The sequence below is a fragment of the Triplophysa rosa genome, unplaced genomic scaffold (assembly GCF_024868665.1).
Source record: "Triplophysa rosa unplaced genomic scaffold, Trosa_1v2 scaffold144_ERROPOS1059899+, whole genome shotgun sequence".
NCBI lineage: Eukaryota > Metazoa > Chordata > Actinopteri > Cypriniformes > Nemacheilidae > Triplophysa > Triplophysa rosa.
In genome coordinates, this window is record NW_026634147.1 from 76,481 (window position 1) to 85,224 (window position 8,744).

At 35.9% G+C, this 8,744-nt stretch overlaps 1 protein-coding gene across 1 annotated transcript in view; it reads right to left on the reverse strand.

Moving 5' to 3' along the window:
* The window catches only part of LOC130549637 (uncharacterized), a 96,919-nt gene that overhangs the window by 58,045 nt on the left and 30,130 nt on the right, over positions 1 to 8,744 (reverse strand). The gene's annotated exons all lie outside the window — the stretch shown is intronic.

Here is an 8,744-nt window from a genome sequence, read left to right on the forward strand (position 1 = left end):
ATCTGTAGCTAAAGCAGAGTGTTTTTAAAAAGAGCAAACAATCTAGAAATTACAGTTATATTTCAGATATACAGTATATCATAATACTTGATATATCAGGCATATACAATCCTGTACCAGTGTCTAAACTAAATACACTTTAACACAACAATGACTTCTTTTAAAACATGAATATGTCACTGAACTACAGTCTCTGTTATTGATCGACTCTCTGTGTGTGTTTGTGTTGTTCAGGTGTGTTTGGTGATGAAGTGAAGTCAGTGTCAGTGATGGAGGGACATTCTGTTACTCTACACACTGATNTATGCCCTGCTTCCTATTTGGAGAATATTTGTCATTCCTCACTTCTAAAGCAAACCCTCACACAAACCTTTATACATCAATAGATCTGAGGAAAACATAATTTGGTGAATTTATATATTGATCAAAACTTTTCACTCTATCATCACATAAGAAAATCATAGTAGCTCTTTCAAACACACACACGCACGGACATATGAAGCCACACCTCTTCACCGCCTGTTAACTTTGGTCAACACACATTACATTTCAGTTATTTGAATGAAACCTCTTCATTGGGTTCAGTTCAGCTGAATTGTATATATTATACACCGAAAATGTTTCACACATTACTTGTATTCTGGCTGTGCTCATGGCTGATTGGTAAGTTTACTTGTAGTGGTTTACTTTATTTTTAATCAGTTTGTGATTGAACCCTTTAGAATCTGAAGCTAAAGCAGAGTGTTTTTAAAAAGAGCAAACAATCTAGAAATTACAGTTATATTTCAGATATACAGTATATCATAATACTTGATATATCAGGCATATACAATCCTGTACCAGTGTCTAAACTAAATACACTTTAACACAACAATGACTTCTTTTAAAACATGAATATGTCACTGAACTACAGTCTCTGTTATTGATCGACTCTCTGTGTGTGTTTGTGTTGTTCAGGTGTGTTTGGTGATGAAGTGAAGTCAGTGTCAGTGATGGAGGGACATTCTGTTACTCTACACACTGATGTCACTCACATACAGAGAAATGATGTGATGGTGTGGAAGTTTAAACACATCATCATCGCCACAATCATGAGATCAGACAGCATTAATCCCACATATGATGATAATGATGAGACTGAGATGTTCAGAGACAGACTGAAGATGAACAATCAGACTGGAGATCTCACCATCACAAACATCACATCTCAACACTCTGGACTTTATCATCTCTATATTCTTAGAGGAAATACTGAGAGAGACAAGAGATTCAGTCTTACTGTTAAAGGTGAGTAGATTTATATCATCTGTAGGCATGTTTATGTTTGCTCTTCTACACTCTGAAGTTAATAAATAAGAACATTTACAAATGACAGAGGAACTTTTGGCTGTATGGATCCAAACACAATCTACAGAACCCGTTTCACAAAAAGAAATGGTGCTTTATTGACTGGAATGTTCTTTGGGAATCCAGAAATGGTTTCTCTTTGTCAGGTGGGCATAGTTGAGTCAAAACACATGCAGGTCTAGATACATGTGTGATCCTAAACTGCCCTTAACCAAGATGAACGGGTTTTCACTATAAATATACCCAGGAGCGTAGCACAGAATCTCGAGCCCTGTGCAAAGGCAATGTGTGGGGCCGCTCCACGCTATATATCAAGTCAATTGTTTTATTTATTAATAATACAGCACTGAATCTCTGTTGAATTGTGATCAGGGGCGTTGCTAGACCTAAAGCTCTACTGGGGCACAAGCCCCCATGACTTTTTCTATCACTTTTTTCTGTAAGTATGCAACACAATGCACTTTACAAACTTCCCTTGCTTAAACCACCATTCCTACAGTGCAACAATACTGTGGAAGGTAAACATTCATTTAAAAATATTGAAGTATCGTTAACATACACTTAATTTAAAGCATGCACTGCATGGAAGTAAAGCAGAGAGATTTTTTTCCTTGCACATCTGCATTCATTCTACATTATGCAATGATAATCAATAATTACAACTTTTCAAGAATTTACAATTACATTATTTCAAGAAACCAGTCATTTTATGGCTCTAATATAAAGAGCATATTTTAACTTAATCACAATATTTTCCGGTTTCATAGCCAAATCCAAACAATGTTTGTTAATTTTTTTAACCAATTGTACGGCATTAAACTGTGTATAATAGCACATAGTTATCTCAGCCATAGTTACTGACGACTTTTTATGTAATGTCCTAAACTAGAGTTAGTAAATTAAATATTAATTTCATTTCTGAAAGTACAGAACACAAATGTTTTTCTAATCAACAATTACAAACTTGACAAAGGTTTTCATGAGACACTTTCCTCTAATGTCTGAGACCTCACTGGCTGGGGATGTACAGTTTGTTTATCAAGTCTTACCTCCCTATAACTCATAATCTCCTTTCTGTTTCCATTTCCTTGCTTTGCACAAACAAATTCTGATGTCCATCTAATGCACGATCAAAGAGCAGTATCTCCAGAACAGGTTTTTAATAAGAAATCCAAATAACCAGAACCACACGTAAGCAAGACAATATAGCTGACAATGAACGAAAGGGACAGAGCGGCTTAAATGCACAGGGGAACATAATCAGGTAAACAGAATCAGGTGAGGGACTAATTAACTAGTATGGACATTAGAAACAGAAGACAAAAACAAAACATAACAGAATATAACCGTGACACCATCTACAGGGGCTATTAATGATCGAGTCAAAATAAGATGATCGGTATTATTTAGAAACCTTCTTCAGTTTCATCATGTTTTCATAGCCTACATCAGTCGCTTGTCGTCACCCTTGCGTGCCTGCCCTGGGTCAAGCACTAGCTGTCTGTAAAGTGTGTACTTCATCTACCTGTCTATGAGATTATCCATCAACGCTCTGTTGTTTTAATAGTGCTTTATACATAAATTGAAACTGACTGATGCAATGAGACTGACACACACATACAGTCCTGCTCACCATTATTGGCACTCTTGGTAAATATGAGAAAAGAAGGCTGTAAAAATAAATCTACATTGTATCTCCTTTTGATATTTTATTTAAAAAATATACAATATTCCAACATTTCATTAAAGTAAAACAATTTGAAGTAGGGGGAATATCACATTGAGAATTTTTTTTCCTCTAATACACCCTGGCCACAATTATTGGCACCCCTAGAAATTCTTATGAGTAAAATATCGCCCAAGTATATTCCCAGTGATATTTACATTTTCTTAGCACACCAAGGTGAGTAGAAACATGATGTTGTCCAGTTATGACTTCTTGTTGCACAGGAGAATAAATATTAGTTCACAAAGCCCAAACCCCCTTAATCATTCATCACAATGGATAAAACCAAAGAATATAGTTCAGGGCCCGTATTCTTAAAGCTTCTAAGAATCCTCTAAGAAAACTCTTAATTTAGCTTAAAAACTTCTACGTAGGAGTCTTAGTGTAAAGTGATTCGACCAACTGAGAGCAACTCTGAGCAAGAAAGACAATTTTATCTCAGTGAGGAGGCGGGTGACCCCGTTGCTATGTCTTTTGAAGACTGTGATTGGTTGGTTGACCAGAAGGAAAAAGAGCGCTTTAAGTATAGGGTCATTAGTTTAAATTGCACATGTATTTTTTCTGTTTTACCATACTCACACGCACAAACACAACACACACCACCACAACACACACACACACACACACACACACACCACACACACACAACACAACACACGACAAACACGCAAAGGCTTTGGTTTACTCCCCGTGGGACAGTCCATAGGCGTAATTTTTTTATACTGTACAAACTGTATATTCTATCCCCTATCCCTAACCCAACCCTAAACCTAAAGTCATAGAACACTTTTTGCATTTTAGATTTGTAAAAATATTGTTCTGTACAATTTATAAGTTTTGTGCCCATGAGGACCTCAATTTTGGTCCCCACGGTGACACGAGTCCCCATGTGTTGGTGTGTATTCAGGTTTAGGTCCCCACCGGGATATACAAACATGAACACACACACACACACACACACACACACACACACACACACACACACACACACACACACACACACACACGCACAAACACACGCACAGGCTTTGGTTTACTATCCCCGTGGGGACAGTCCATAGGCGTAATGTTTTTATACTGTACAAACTGTATATTCTATCCCCTATCCCTAACCCTACCCCTAAACCTAAAGATCATAGAACACTTTTTGCATTTTTAGATTTGTAAAAAATATTGTTCTGTACAATTTATAAGCTTTTGTGCCCATGAGGACCTCAATTTTGGTCCCCACAGTGACACGAGTCCCCATGTGTTGTGTGTATTCAGGTTTAGGTCCCCACCGGGATATACAAACATGAACACACACACACGCGCACGCACGCGCACGCACACGCACACGCGCACGCGCACACGCGCACACGCACACACACGCACGCACACACGCACGCACGCACGCACGCACGCACGCACGCACACACACACACACACACACACACACACACATATATATTGTGAAGAGTTTGGTTCCAAAATGAGATAACTCTGTTTTTAAAAAAATCAAAAATCATGTTTTTTTTTATTGTCCATTCCAATTAATATCATTCAAACTGCAGTTGGTTTGTTTTGAGTTAAGCCATAATAACTAAAAAATACAGCTAACTAACACAATAAAAGACAATAAAAACACGATAACATAATAAAAAACATGATTTTTGAATTTTTTTAAAAGCGGAGTATCTCATTTTGGAACCAAACTCTTCATATATATATATATATTTTATTTACCATGCTGTTAATGTCAACGTATTTAATAGAAAATGAACAGTGACACAATAAGTTTCTGTAAGGGCTGTTTGTGTGATTAGATTGTGACCGTTGTGACAGAACCAAATCATCTCTGCTGCAGAGCTGCATTTCTCCAGTTGCTAAATATGTTCATGTGGTGATTTCTTCCATTTCTGGAGCTATGGCATTTTCTGCGCTGTCTTGGAGATGTTAGCGTGTCTCTACTAGGATTGGTCACAAACATGAACCCTGCACGATCTAATGTGTTGTGTCTTATTAACTCACTGTCATTCAATTGAATTGAATTTTATAGTGCTTTTACAATTTGCATTGCATCAAAGCGGCTATACAAGGACACCAAAACCAAGATAAACAAAAGTTGAACACACACAAAAACAATAAAAAATTCTGATAAACCTTAAAAGTAATATGGAAATTATCATGCATTGCAACACATATCTTCTTACTTTTTGTGTTTCGTCCATTTTCTCTGCTGCTAAAGAAACTCTTAAGTCTCTTAAAAGTCCTCCTCGCAACTCCTAAAATGTTGGACCTTAAGAGCTCTTTTAAGGGTTAAGATGCTTTATGAATGACTTTTTTCTTTACTAGGATCTTTTCTGTCATTTTAAGGGGAAACGCCCACATTTCTAAGAATTTTCTTAGAATTTTGTCACTAGGAGCAACTCTTTGCGCTAGATTTTTCATGAATACGGGCCCTGATGTGCAATATAGTTCTGTTGCGCTACACAAAATACAAAATGGCTTTAAGGAAATAGTTAAAACAAAAAACAATGTCATTTCCAACATCAGGGCAATGATCAAGAAGTTGTAATGGACTGGATATGTTGAAAATCAGCTTGAAACAGGATGTGTGTCTATATTGTCTCAATGCACAGCGAGGAGAAGAATTTGAGTGGCCAAAGACTCTTCAAACATCACAGATGGAGAACTGCAGTAATCAGTTGAATTTTGGGGTCAGAAAGCATTTAATAAAAATAAAGGAAAACTGCACCTCCATCAGCACAAGTTGTTTGGGACACTGTTCAAGAAACAAATCGTCTGCTCTTATGCAAAAATAAACTGCACCATATTAATCTGCCATACTGGAACTTCAACCAGGACTGGGTTTATGGCCATATGACATGAAAAAGAGTTTTTTTGCAGCAATAACACAAGATAGGTTTGGTGCACACAGGGATAAAATAATGCCCCATGTCCACAGTTAAATATGTCACCAGATCTTCATTGTTGTGAACCTATTTTTATACCAGAGGTTCTGGACATTTTGTTCAGATACATGTCATCATGTTTTATATCAAATACCAACAAGTAAAAAAATCAAAACCTGACTTGCTCTGCTAGAAATATTATAATGGGTCGTGGTTAGATCGTCCATCAGCACATTAGTTCAAAACAAACATCAATAAAAAATGGGTCACTGAACACAAAATCAAGATCCTGCCTTAGCCATCCCAGTTCCCTGACCCGAACCCTATAGAAAATGAGTGATATGAACTGAAGAAGAGGGAGGAGCAACATTTGAAGGATCTGGAGAAATTCTTTATGGAGGAATGGACTCAGATGACTCTCAATGTAATCTCAAACCTCAGATCAGACTGAAAAGAAAACACTCAGAGCTGATTTTCTTATAAATTAAGGTTGCGGGGTGAATTAACTCAACTCAACTCAACTTTATTTATATAGCGCTTTTTACAATTTTCATTGTTACAAAGCAGCTGTTAAATACAAGCAGCTGTTAAATTAAATACAAGGGTGCCAATAATTGTGGCCAACATATATGGATGAAAAACATTTTTTTCTCAATGTGATATTCCCCCCACTTCAAATTGTTTTCCTTCAATGAAATGTTGGAATATTGTAGATTTTTTAAATAAAAGATCAGAAGGAGAAACAATGCAGATTTATTTTTACAGCCTCCTTTGCTCATATTTACCAAGAGTGCCAATAATGGTGAGCAGGACTGTAGGCTACTGTATGGTTGTTTGCCATACAAGGATTAGTTTAAGCCAGGACTAGGCCTTAGTTAAATTAGGATATTTAAGTAGTTTTTACAAGACACATTACTTGTGTGCAATTTCTGACAAAAATGTCACTGGTGCATTTTAAGATATGTCAGTGCAAGCAGTTTTCAATTTAAACAGATCAAACGTGTAGACTAGTCTCAAGCCCTGTACGGAAAACCACCCATAACATCTTATTTTATTAAGAGCTAAAAAAATGAAGAGAATAATAGATGGTAATAATAAGAAAGAGAGCATACATGAAAAGAAAACCTTATTTGTAAAAACATTTTCTTTATTATATTTGATTTTGAAACTGAAAAAAATTAACACTAGAGTAGCAACTGGTACATTTGTAACAAATTTGATCCAATATTATTTTAGACCAAGAGCTACATTAAAGTTCAGAAACTCAAGTTGACCTTGTCAAAAGTGAAAAGTGTATTTAAAGAGTTAACATTTATAATTTCAAACACAAATAGGGTATTGACAAATGGACATTGCAAATTCAAAACAAACATGTAATCTTAACTGAGAGTCCAGATACTGAAAGAATGTCCTTGTTGAATAAATGTCCATAGGTGAGGTATTCCATCAGGTAATCCACAAAGTGCACAAAAACAACTTGGTCTCTTGAATATTTGGGTCACAAATATTGCACAACCAATAAATTCAAGCTATGAGAACCAAATCTATCTGGACACCGGACCCAGTTAGGTAATCCTCCAGATCTTTTCTTTGAGTCTCTCACATCTCTCAGACCATGGCCCATGTCTCTCTCCTCACCTCACTAACTTTTTCTCACCAGGCCTTCCTTTCCCCAGGTGTAAGCCTTTCAAAATAAAAGTCCTCTACCGTCTACTAAATTAATATGTATAGAATATGTATACTCTCAAAATAAACAATGAACAAAATAAGACATTTCAACTCAACTGAATTTTCCAGGAAATATTACAGTGAACATAAAATGAAGGCACAAATTAATCCTACGTATACTATTTACTAAAATAATCTCTCTCAGAGATAACCTTAAGTATATGTTGAGCTCTTTTTAAATGCCTTAACATGGCAATATTGCACATTTAAATACAGAAACATACTCCACTGCAATTTTTCATATTACAGTAGAAAATGAAAAGTGAAACCCATCATTAATATCTGTGTCAAATTCATTTAGTTGCTTTTTTGTTCTCAGACACTGACAAACATGAAATCCATCAACATGATGAAGGTGAGTATTCTCTGAATGACATGATCTCAGATTTACAGATCACATGTGTTCACTCTAAAGGTGCTTTATTGTGGTTTATTATTACAGATGTTCATACACCTGAAGAAACACGTCTGGTTTATATCATTCCTCTCTCTTGTGCCGCTGGGTTTCTAATGATTGTTTCTGCACTTCTGATCTTCATCAGCAGAAAACACACAAACACACAACAACAGGGTAAATGACAATTCATGTAAACCCGTGTATGTGGCGTTGGAGAATAATGATATTATAAATATTATTATTACATAATATTCTTTATAGTTACAGATCAGACCCGTGATTATGAGATCACATATGCTGATCCAACATTCTACAAACGACAGGCACAGAATGAGGTAAATCATTATTCAACATCATCAGACTCAGAAACTGCTTGTGCAGATTTTTTTGTTACACACTGTGATATCATCTGCTTTAACAGTGTGGATTTATTTATTATGTTATATGCAATACAAGAATGTATCTTGCTCATGCCTAATGATCGATGTGTGCACCAACTTAAGAGTGTTATGAGAGAGTAGATATACCAGTGTTTATTAAAATAATAATTAAAGACCATAATTGCATTAAATATCTTACATGTTCTGCTTTCTATTAATGTTTTATATTCTGGTTTTGTGTTTCTCACAGAGAGTTAAAGAGGAGGATGAGG